This window comes from Nilaparvata lugens, chromosome 10 (assembly GCF_014356525.2).
Source record: "Nilaparvata lugens isolate BPH chromosome 10, ASM1435652v1, whole genome shotgun sequence".
In the NCBI taxonomy this organism is placed as follows: domain Eukaryota; kingdom Metazoa; phylum Arthropoda; class Insecta; order Hemiptera; family Delphacidae; genus Nilaparvata; species Nilaparvata lugens.
The window spans coordinates 27,193,312-27,205,537 of NC_052513.1; the positions used below are offsets into that span (position 1 = coordinate 27,193,312).

General features: G+C 34.1%; 1 protein-coding gene and 1 non-coding gene across 7 annotated transcripts in view; both read left to right on the forward strand.

The window, feature by feature from the left end:
• LOC111050276 (protein sidekick) overlaps positions 1-12,226 on the forward strand; it is a 186,198-nt gene that overhangs the window by 59,919 nt on the left and 114,053 nt on the right. The gene's annotated exons all lie outside the window — the stretch shown is intronic.
• Trnai-aau lies at positions 11,665-11,738 on the forward strand. The gene has a single exon. It is a non-coding gene; the product is annotated as a tRNA-Ile (tRNA).

Sequence of the window (12,226 nt, forward strand, 5' to 3'; positions counted from 1 at the left end):
CAGGATATAAAAATTAATTGGCCAATAGCGGGAAGCCAAGCCACGATTTTTGCGGTATTAACGGATAGGGGGGGAGGTCGGGTCTCATCAGAATTATTACGAGATCCAACTCATACATTGTTATCAACGGGGAACCCCGCAGATCATAACTGTCAGTAGAAATTATTGAAAGTAATTAGTTCCAATTTATTACAATGTGGAGGGATCGGATTTTGATCAAGTATGATGGTGGGGTATGAGAAAGGCTTTTTAAAATTGAGAGATTACAAAAGCGTGCTTATGTTTATGAATTGTTTAGTGGGGGAAATTAGAGATTTTAGGTTGTTGCCGTTGTACTTTTTTGTTTATAATTTCGGAGAGGTTGAGTTCATTGTTGAAAGGGTTCATTTTGAAATTGTTAGTAATGTATATAAAATATTATACATCTACATATATCTACATTGATTGTCGGAGAGGTTTTCACTGTAGACTAGAACATTACTTGTATTTGTGAGATCTTCATCATGATTCCATAAATTCCTTTATTAAGGAAAGATTTACAATAATCCTATGTTTTTTTCTAATCATCCATGGAATCATGGTGGTCAATGGAAACTAGTCACCATGGAAATCAATTTAGTTATGTACTTCAACATTCTATCAAAGTTGTAAAATCATCTCTATGGCAAAATATCTCATTTACTCAATATTAATAACTATTCTATTTATTTAATCAATGACATTGACATTGCCAATTTTTTTACACATACTTTCTACAATACTTGGAAACCTGTATGGGGAAAAGTGCTGTGTTTATATGAATAGGATAGTGTTTATCTCGATTTTGTATAATTGAAAATAGGACTCCTATATTTGTGAATCGAATCGTTTCTTATCGAAGAGCTGAAAAATCAACTTTGAGCATAGAACTGAAGTTAAATATTCGAAAGTTATGTCTTTTCCCAATTTTCTTCTATTCACATCTTCAACCTGTATTCTAATATGTAACTGAAATAACGTCTTCTATAGGTAATACCACAGAATACAAGAAGTTTTCTCTGGTACTACATATACAAATTATAGAAGTTTATAGTTTATTTAATGAAAGTTTTATTTAAAGAAGTTTTTTTATTTAAGTAATTATAGAAGTTTTTTCTGGTAATACATATACAAGATTCGAATCAACACATACATTTTATTAAATTTACTATGTATCTAATAATTTTCCATTCAGGGAATTCGGCGTGTAAACACAAACTCCAGAATAATCAATTCCTTGACACTCTACTCAAACTCCTAGTATTACAATATAACTTTCAGTAACACTATCCTCCGTTCTTTGGGGCAAATACGATTCGAAATTCGGCCAGCTTTGCGGTTTTGCAACCCCGTTATTATTAGTCAGCCGCTCACCGCTATACCTGAAGGGCTTCTTGAGTAGGACTCGGTTTCATCCCCTTTGACGAGGGTGGCAGGTGCTTATAGCCCCTTTTTAGCCCCACAGTTCTACTTTTGGTCTACTTGGTCTACTCACAATACTCAGAAGTAGATGTTGGTTTCACCTGGACTTGTCTGCTTTGTGTTACATCTCTGTTGTTTGTCAGGTGATGCGGTGTTGCCGGATTTCTCGGCCCGAAAACTTAGGAGCTGCCACATTGTTCATTATGTCAAGCAATTGATCTCGTGTTTACTTTGAGTTGAGTGGTGTCAATGTGGTGAGGGAATGGTCTCCTCGTGCCTCTTGTGCGCTTTGACACCACTCTAGTGTCAATAATTATAATATTGGGGCTTTGGAAATGACCAGAAACTCTATTTTTAAAAATTAATGTTCTTACTCAGAAGGTTGAGTGCTCTTTTGATGTATCAACCATTCATAATTAAAGAAGATAACTAAGAATATGAAATATAAATATTGTATTCAATAAAAATAAGATGCTCACACCACTCATAATTTTATTATAATTTTTGATTTCATAAATTTATTTTTCTCATCGACTCGTTCTCCAGGAATATGACACTAATTTCCATCTACATACTACATGACAGAGTTATCCTACTGCAAAAAGTATTATCCTAGTTTAAACATAGACCTTTGTTAGCAGTTAGGACGCTAATATCATATATGTCAAAAATTGATTAAATTGACCTTATTAATTGTATTTTTTAATACTATTTTTCAGATTATAATTATTATTTTATTATTACAATTACTTATATGATATTAGGCTATAACCATCATTAAGGGACATCACCAATAAAGTTCACATGTGTTGAAGACCTTTTATTTCAGTAATAGAATGAGTTGTTTCTGCATTTCATAAGATCAAAGATCCATTAAATATGATAGGTATAATTTGAAATCCTGTATATTAATACTTTATATGATAAGAAGGTACGTTTTTAGGCCTAAATCACGTACTTCAAATCAAACAATATTTTCAAGTTCCTTTCTAAATGGCTTCATCCATTTTCGATTTAATCTTCTTGGGTATGGGGAGACTAGAAATCCTTGAGAATGGAATCATGACTGAAAAATGTTCTTACTCAAAAAGTTGAGTGCTCTTTTGATGTATCAACCACTCATAATTGTTTTTATAGATAAGAATATGAAATATTAATGTTGTGTTTAGTAAATAAGATGCTCACACCACTCATTATATTCTAATTTTTGATTTTATAAATTTATTTTTCTCATTGACTCGTTCTCCAGGAATATGACATTAATTTACTAAACTGAATGAAACTGGCTAGAACTGAAGCTCTCATTTTTCCTTTCAAACTAAAACTCACCCCTCAAGGCTAGTAGACAACTAGGTAGTTGGCTACCTAGCCAAGTAATTGTTCAGCCAACAAAATAAATACCTCACTGCAATTAATTATTTCCATCTCATCCACTAGCAAGTTCACTCAACTAGATTAGGTAGTTTAGCCCTCTATTTTGTTTTCATTCCCTTCTTTTTCTCTTCCTCCCTCTTTCTCATAGTTCTTATTCCCATTATCTTCCTAGAACGTCCCACCCCAATATTGTGAATCCACATTACCTCTTCCCTAATTGCTAGGTTACTTTTGAATGTTCAACTAAAACGTGCCAGGAAACTGGAAAATTAATTATTCATCCCTCCATAATATTTGAGTTTCCTTTTGGCAGAAAATTCTTCACGTGTTGTTTCAATTGAGTAAAATTGTCTTAGTATGAGTTGTCTTAAATTGTCTTAAGTTGTCTAAAATTGTCTTAGTTTTGCTTAACGATTTTTTATAAATGTGATTCTGCATTATGTTAGATTCTATAATAGTGAGTTCCATTCTCCAATTAATTGTTGTAATAATACGCTTACAATAGGAGCAATTGCATTACGTTCCATATCAAACAAAGTTTGCCTAATTTTTTTTTTAATTTATTTATTCAGCGAATGTTGCTACGACACAAATCTTTATGTTATCTAACACAAGTCACACATATAAACAATGAAGTCATCTTAGTCACAAGTCAAAAAAAAGGTGGAACACAAATTTTAAAAAATATATATATAAGTTTTAAACATAATATCTAGTTGATTAAAATATGCCACTGCATCTGGTGTAGCTACCAGGAGGTCATCCAGCCTGCCCTCATAAGCTGTTCTTGTGCACTCTTCTACAACGTGTCTTATGGTTTGCACAGCGCCACACTCACAAAAAGGTGTTGGAGCCTTTCCCCACTTGTGCAACGCATAGGCACATCTTCCATGCCCATGCTGAGTTCTTTTTTTTTGCTGAGAGTGATGTCCACATGATCTCTAAGCTTGTGCGTGGGTAATGAGGAGGATGATGATGAGAGATGAATGTACCTAAAGTTTTAGGTGGGTTCCGAACCACCTGCAAGCGATTTTACAACTCATCATGAATCATATTCAGAGGAGTTGGCTCAAGCGGTTACCCTTCCAACGGGAGTACTAAATGCATGATTCTTAACTTATCTAACCAATAGCTTATCAGCGCGGCCATTGAGTCAAACCGCTCCCAATTCAATAATTTAACATTCTTCAATCCCTTCATTTTGTTCTTAAAATTTGTTAATTCATTCTCATTCAGCTTACTAAGTTCATGATTATTGTACGTATTGTTCATCGGAGGTGATTATAGTTTATTTAGAGATAAGTTTAATTTATTGGGAGATATTATATTTTTATAGTTTTCTGTAACGGATTATTATTATTAGAATAAATTCAACATTCTCACCAAAGAATGAGCTTGTCATTTAAAAATAAAATTTTAATGCGGTACTTTGTCGCATTGAATATCTCAGTATTTAATTTCAAGCTCATTCAACAAACATCCGCATTACGAAAAAAAATTGGTAGCATTGTCCTCTCGTCACCCCTCAGGAAGATACTGCCTAATCGAATCACGAATAGAACTTGCAGATCTCATTTTTTCAGGCCATGTTTTGATTGCTGCGTCGGCATTCGCCCCAAAATCAGTGCAGCCCCTCTCACCAATCCTCTTGGGAGGTCACTGGACTTACATTATCATCACAATCATCCCCTGCGGCATTTTCAGCAGGAAATTGTTTCGTGTAGGCCGCAACAACACCCCTTTAGTGAGACTCACTTCAAACTGTCAGCATTCCAGCATAGATATCATCAATGAACTCCATTCATCCAATGCTGACAGTGAATGCTTTAGTGAGGTTTACTTTAGTCTGTCAGTATGCCATGTGAAGTACATCGAAGATTCAACCATTCAACTAATGCTGACAGTCTACTATGAATTGCAATCGCTGCACACCATTCACCTTCTGGTAAGTCCATCGAATGGCTGGTGTTGCTTTTCATCCCCCTATGTTAGCTTAATCCTAGATCCTAATTGCTGTCAGGGTCAAGAGGAAAGAGAAAATAGGGGAAGGAAAAGGAAAATGTGTAGGATAGAGGAGAATGGAAAGAAAATGGGGAGGATGGAGAGGAGAATGTTGGTGAAGAAGAATAATAAGAGATTGTGTGAATAAAATTTAGGGAAAAGAGGGGAGGGAGGAAGGAAAAGAGTAAAGAAAGGAAATTAAATGAGTTGGAGAAAAAGAGTACAAGAGTAAAAAGGAGGAGAGAAGAATAAGCAGAGATACAATAATCAATGAGAATAACGATATAATATTGTGATCTAACTTTATAATAAATCGGCGGTGTTTCAACAAATAATTATTGTTGATTCTCTGAAAAGGATATAGAATAATTTCCTACCCATCAACACACGACCGGGAATAGATTAGATTAGATTAGATTTCTTTATTTATGTCTGTTACAATATTTACTGGGTTATACACTAATTTACATTAAATGACGGTAATGCTAATTATTCAACGAATTTTACAAAGTATAAAAAAAATTAATCAATGAGAATAAAGATTAAATGCAATTAGAATAACGATAATATAAAATTGTTATGCAACTTTATGAATCGGCGGTGTTTCAACAAATAATTGTCGATTCTCTAAGAAGGATATAAAATAATATCTTCCCCCATCAACACACGACCGGGAATAGAGAGAGATAGAAGAATAGAGACATACCTTTACTTCACATTTATACCTTGATTATCATTTTATGCCATATACATCATAAGCAGGAAGTGGAGAGAGTTATTAAAGAAGAATATATTTTAGTTCACGTACGAGAATAAGAAGAAATCTGATAAATAAGAATGCAAAGAGAAAATGAAGCTTCAGAGAATTAGGAGTAAAGAAAGATGTTATCAATAAATTATAGAAAGAAAGTAAGTTAGTAATACTAAAGAAATAGTGTTATAAAAGTAAGAAGTGGGAGAAGCAGAAAAATGGATATTTGAGAAGTGAAACATTAATGAAACGTAGAGTTCCAGGTGGAGATTGTTCATATTTGTTGGATGTTGGATAGTACAAGTAAGCACTGAGGGAAGAACAATGAGCAATATATTATTCCTTCTTTTTTGTGGTACAAGGCTTTGATAGTATATTTTAACTATTTATCAGCCTTGAGTACTAGAAGACGAAGAGAAAGATAAATTTGATTAAAGAAGAGAAGTCACAGGAGATGAATGGATGATATATTTTGATAAGTGGATTTTATAGAACACCCTTAGTATTAAACACGAGGAAGAAGGAGAAGATGATGAGGCAGAAGGAACCAAATGAGGAAAATGAAGAAGAACAGCAACGATAAACGCCCCATGTTGTTGTACATGAGACATGCAACCAACCAGATGATCATCTGGTCAAGATAGATTAGATAAATGGCTTTTCTCACTGTAGAAGGGCTTGTCTCTGCTGCTGCTGCTACTACACCCTTTATAGGGTCAACACTGAACTGCTCAACACTGTCTTATGTTATTAGTTATCTGTTAACTCCGTATATTGAGTTGTCTGTGGTTCTGTTTATTTCAACTACATTAGGAAGTTATAACTTTACAACGTTTGAAACTCACTACACAAATAATTGATAGTAAAACTCTTCACACATTCCTGGAAGTGATCCCAATTTTATTAAAGGATTGTAAATGAATGTGATGTTTATATAATCAATATTGAGATTGTAATAATTTAACAATTTGTAATAACTAGATATTCTAAACAGTTCAAAAAACTATACTATCAAGCTCCTTCAAGTAATTTTTTCCAGTTCAAGCAATGCCTTTACACTTGACTCTATCAATCTTTCTAGTCTGTGTTTCAAATTTCAATATTTAAATCAATAGCAATAAAGTTAACCGTTGATCGGAGATTAGGATTTGATCAACAGACCCAATCCGCTTCCCATAAAAATGTGTGCCTGTTCCTATACTATGATCAAGAGACATTTCCAAAAAAGGTCCACCAATTCCTGATCAATACTTCTTTGATCAAACTAAACTACGTCTTCTTTTTTCTTAAACTTGGTCCCACTGTAAACAGTGATTATCTGTTTTTGAACAGCACACAAATCCTGCCAAACATTCTAATGACAATCTCTACTGAATGCAGGTCTTTTACAGAATTCCTCCTCTGTTTTGTTCTGGTTTCCTTATCCTCCTTCTTTTCCTTCTATTTCTCATCCTCCTCACCCTCCTCATCCTCTCCCGTCTCCTCCTCCTCTTCCTTCAACATTATTCTTCGACCAACCTCTTCAAGTGGTCCTCTTCTCCTACTCGGAGCCTTTCTCATCTTTCTTGTCTCCATTCAGCGTATAATAAATTCTTCATCATCCCTTCTTCTTCTTCTTCTTCCTCTTTTTTTTCTTTTTCTCCTCCTTCTCCACCTTCTCTTCCTCCTCCTCATCCTCCTCCTCCTCCTCCTCCTCCTCCTCCTCCTCCTCCTCCTCCTATGCATCGTAGCTTCGTTTAGCTCCTTCTCATGCTCTGCATTACCTTCTCCTAGATCTACTTCTCATGTACTCCACTTTTTGCAGTTTTGCGTCTTTCCGTCTTCCTCAATTTCCTTTTTCCTTCTTTTCCTTTTTCCCTCCCCTTTTTGCTACAAATCTCATATTTCACTTCCTCCTAGGTATTCCTTATCCGCCTTCTCCTCTTGTCTCTTCCTCCTACTTCTTCACCACCACGTGATTTTCTCCTTACTACTCCCAGTTTGTTCTACTTTTTGGTACAAATCATTCATTTCTTCTCCTATTCTTCTCGCTTTCCATCCCCATCTTCTCCTTCGTCACTTCTTCCTCTTTATCCTCCACTCTCTCGTTCTTCTTCTCATCCCCCTCACTCCATCATTACCTCCTCGTCAACACCTTCTACTTCTGCTCATTATCCTTCACTTCTCCTTCCTTATCCTCCTCTCTCGCCCTCCTCCTTCTTCTCCATCTCCTCCTTCTCCTCTCCCTCTTCTCTATCTCCACCTCCTCCTCCACTCGTAATCTTCCTCCTCTCTATTTGTCCATTCATTTCTTCTTGTCCCTTTTTTATTTGCCTTTCCATTAGGACGATAAATCTGTCGAAGCATGAACGAACTCCATTCATTTGTGAGTTCTGAGACAGGGTCCTCTCTGCATGCACCGTTGCTGGTTGCTGGTTGCTGGTCCCTGTTTTACAGTGTAAATAAAGATGTCTGAACTGTGGCCTGTCGATTTGAATCTTGTCTGTTACATGTGATCAACAGGGCCGTTATCGTCAATTCACCCGCTCCAGATAACGTTTATTGGGTCCACATTCACTTCAAACTGTCAGCCTTGAAAGAATGGAAAGCATTAATGTTATTCATAAGGAGTACTGACAGTTGAAAGTGAATATTCCTATAGTTGTCAAGTGTTGTCTCCCTGATAAGATATTGTAACTGCTTTTTTTACTATTCGGATTCGTTTTTTGGCTGTCTAGGACCAGGGATTATGTCGTCAAGAGGTTGTCAAAAAGTTTCGTCACAGCTCCCTAAAATTCTTTATATTAGATTGGTTTATTGCTCTACAGTTATTTGAAGTACAGTTGAAATTATTTGAGTTTCCTTGATAAATATGTACAGTAATTTTTAAATATTGTAATATTATTATTATTATTAAATGAAAATCCAAATCAAATGATGTAATTCACCCCGAAGATTTCTGCCAGGTACTGCAAATATTGAGAACAGGGTAAACAGCTAGATGGAAATGGCTGTAGACTGTAATATAAAATTGTGGGGATTGATATTAGTGGTCTCAATACTTTATTTTGTATCACATATTTTTGAGTAGTATCCCTCCAAATTAAATTATTCATATTTGATTATTGAATTGTATACTTATTTATTTTTAATTTTTCAAAATAGATTCATACATATCAGCCCGTTATTTTGCAAACTTCATGAATGTGATTCTTCTATAATCAATATTACAATTTTAATAATTTAACAGTTTGTGATAAATCAAATAAAGTTTGATTGTCCACATCAGTAAAAAAAGAACAAAATACACTAGGCTACATCAACAAATCATCCTATCAAATTTAACTTGAATACAAAGACACTATTCCTCACAGGAAATAAAAGATACTATTTGATTATTGAATTGTATACTTATTCATTTTGAATTTTTCAAAATAGATTCATACATAACAGCTCGTTATTTTGCAAACTTCATGCATTGTAACTCCAATTTCGTTAACGGTATAATTCGTAATTCCTTTTTTCTCTCCATGTTGGAAAGTTTGTGATTCTGTATCACAATCTTTGATTCAAAAATCTGTCAGCTACAATATTGTTAAAATAATATTGATTGAAATGTGAGTTCCACGCGAGCTGAAGATTCTCCTCTATTTTCTGTATAAAATATTATGAATAATGGACAACATTAATTGTTATCAATTATTGTAGAGTAAGAAATTCAACAGAATCTTGAAAGAAAAGCTCCAATAATATTGATTCTTGAAAAAACTTCAAACTTCACTCCTGCTCAACCTGCATTGGTTAAATTCAAATAAACGACGATCAGTTTCCTATAAATTGAAGTAAATCAATCAATTCATACAATATTCCTTGAAGAGAACAGTATTGTCTTTGTAAACTTCAATTTGTAGATCATAACTTTATAGTTTCATTTGTTTCACAGTTGTGGAGAGCTACTGATGATAAAATTGTCGAATTTGTGTTCTAGCCGCAGCAGCTTCCGATAAATCCACGGATATTACCAAAACCATCATTAGTTTATTTGTAAATTACAGCAATATCATAAATAACAATGAATATGGATAGGGTAGCTGCAAATATTGCTCTGAATTATGCACTGCATTGGTGTTTGGTGTTACAATCTATTTGATCAGTTTCTGGTGTTAGTGCTACCATGAGTAATAATTCAATGGCTAATGTATTTGCTGTCATGAAACTGTTTCAGTTATTATGCAAGACACTCTTGACCCGGTTTGAAGTCTAGCCACAGTCAGTTTTGTCCTGAATTCCTAACAAAGGCGTGATTGGTGCACTTGTATCATGATTGTTTGCTTTACTTTTCATCTACTTCGAGTACTGGAAGGGATTTAGCTAATTTGAATAAATATGAAATGGTGATAAGTGAAATCAGGCACCGATAGTTATTGATTTACTGCTCAGTTGCTGCTCTAACCAGAATCAACTATGTATCTTGAAACTTGAAAAGATCCTAGTTTTTCTCAGCATTGTATTGATACTAAGTTGAGATTCAACTTGTTATGTTATTGGAAGTTTTTCTGAAATCTCATTTGAATACACCGGAATGAAAGGCCAGTATTGAAAGGCCTGAATAAGACTCATAGTAACATTCACGTTATAAAGTTGCTGGAAAATATAGGATAGCATTGTTACCACTTTTCCTTCGGCATCGCCTTGTATAATAGGCTAAATAGCTGTGATTCAAAAAAATTGAATTTTTTTTTTTAATTTTTGACGCAAAAATTGTGTTTTAATGCTTTTTGGGAGCAAAGGAAATATAATTAATTCGTCTGAACTTAAAAGTTACAAAGTGTGTGTTTTCTTTTTTTCTTTTCCCAGAGGTACCGGCGCGTACCGTCAAAAAAGCAAAACTGAAAAAATTGTTTGCGTCATTTTAGGTGGAGAAAATTTCTAGTCCAGATTTAGTATGAACACTTTTCTTATTCCTACGATATAATTCATAGTAACTGAAATAAAATACACAGAATTACTTAATTTTTTGTCAACATTATATTTATTTACATTCAAGTGAAACTAATTGTAGCATAATTCAAAGCTGCAATACACGTAATGCTATACGTGTATACTTGTGTAGTAATATTATAATATAAACAAGTTGAACATTCATATACAATATAATTGAAATCAAATTTTTGTATTGTCGGTAATCATAGATGTATTTTTTGAATGACAATCCTAACAATTAGAATATTCCTATGAATGAATTAAATAAGTGAAACTGTTGATTTGAAGTTTGATATTACCAATATCCTATATTAATTATTAAACGAGCAATTTCTGTTTATATGTTTATATATCTGTATTTGACCGGATCTCGAAAACGGTCTAACGATTCTCACGAAATTTGGAACAAAGTAGGTTTATGATATGAAAATTCGAATGCACTAGGTCTTAACCCTGGGATAACTCGCTGAAGGACTTTAAAATGATAAATACATCCTTGAAAAACAGCTGGAAATTTTGTCGTCTGTCGATACCGTAATGGAAGTGAGTGAACGAGTGCATGTCTAGGATCACTCAGCTAATAATCTCACGAGAAGAAAAATTCAGCAAGAAAAACTTATTTTCGTTTATTTCTTTTTTTTTAGAAAACATGTTTACTTCATGTTTACCACGTCCAAAAAAGTAACTAGATGTTGATAGTGTAGAAAAGTACATAGTATATTAACAAATATTGTAGCAAACATAGTATATCTATTTGTAATATTGATGATGTGTTTGTTTTTTGAAGTGTGAATAAACTGTTATTTTGATGAGTGATAGTAGCTTAACCTAGATTTTGATTTGGACTGTAGTGTAAATTTGAAAAGGGACAGTTTTGGGCATAAGCCTGATGTGCCTCCTCATATAACTGTAAAAATAATTGTAAAACTATAAATTCAATCTTTCGTTACAAATTTTCTATGCTTTTACACTCCAGAGCGAAGCTCGGTCCCCCGATATTTTTTCTTATTGAATGTACTAAATTATTCTCAATCACTGTTGAAAAAATCCTGATGATCACAATCTCATCAATAATTTTCAACAGTATGCAACAATTCGGGTCTGATTGGAAGTGAAGCATTGTTGACATTCAACTCGGCCCATTAGCTCAGTTGGTTAGAGCGTCGTGCTAATAACGCGAAGGTCGTGGGTTCGATCCCCCCATGGGCCAATATTTTTTGCATTACTTTCCTTTTCCTCTTGTGATAAATAGTCATAATTTATTAGCAAGTCCCTCTACTTCAATCTCCTCTTCTTCATAAAATTTGATTTCATCCGTTTCCTGAATAATAATATTCATTACTCAGAACAAAATCTTCAAACTACACTGTCATAATTTTCTCTATCGAATTTTTTTATCCACTTACGTCGATGTACTGGCATTCAACAGTATTTTATCTTTATGTTGTGCATTATAAAATGGAACCCGTTCGCTATTTGTATTCCATTGGTGATAAGACACCAGTCGTGTCTGGAAGACAAGCAGTGATGCATAAAATTTGACGATAATGCTCTGCTCTGCCGTTAGTTGGAGGAGTCACTCCTTTTTGTGTTATCTGGGTTTCAAAGACACTTGCACACTTGAGACAATAATAGTGAAACTGATACTCAACAAGCATTCTCAATCGTTCAGTTTGCAATGCACTGAATTTCAACGTT